Below are 473 nucleotides of genomic sequence, written 5' to 3' on the forward strand. Positions count from 1 at the left end.
GACTTCGACTTGGACTTGGACTACCGTTCGGTGCGCCGAGGCCGACAGCTCTGCCGCTGCCAAAACGGAGCTTTACCTTATGCCAGGCCAGCGTTGGGCTTTGGTATGCCACAGTGTTGTTGCTGTGACTTTTGCTGCTGCAGCTGCTGCTGGCTGATGGCTGTTTAACAACCTGTTCGCGTAAATCTGTGTTTAAAGAAGTGGCGACAACAAACGGTAATGAGCTTGCACCAGCCGCCGCGCTGCACTGTACTGCAGCTTTCGAATTGAACTTTTTGTGCTGCCTCTGCCGCTGCCGCTGCCATTGCTGCAGTCAGCATCTTCAGTCTGGCATCCAACGCCTTCAGTTTCAATTTGCTCTTCAGCTGCAGTCGACAGCACTGCTGACGTCATGGAGACATTTGATGATAAGCGCGAATAATTGACAGTTAGAGAGTGAAGACAGACAAGGGGAAAGAAAAAGAGAGACAGTA

Source organism: Drosophila miranda, chromosome XL (assembly GCF_003369915.1).
Source record: "Drosophila miranda strain MSH22 chromosome XL, D.miranda_PacBio2.1, whole genome shotgun sequence".
Classification (NCBI taxonomy): Eukaryota; Metazoa; Arthropoda; class Insecta; order Diptera; family Drosophilidae; genus Drosophila; species Drosophila miranda.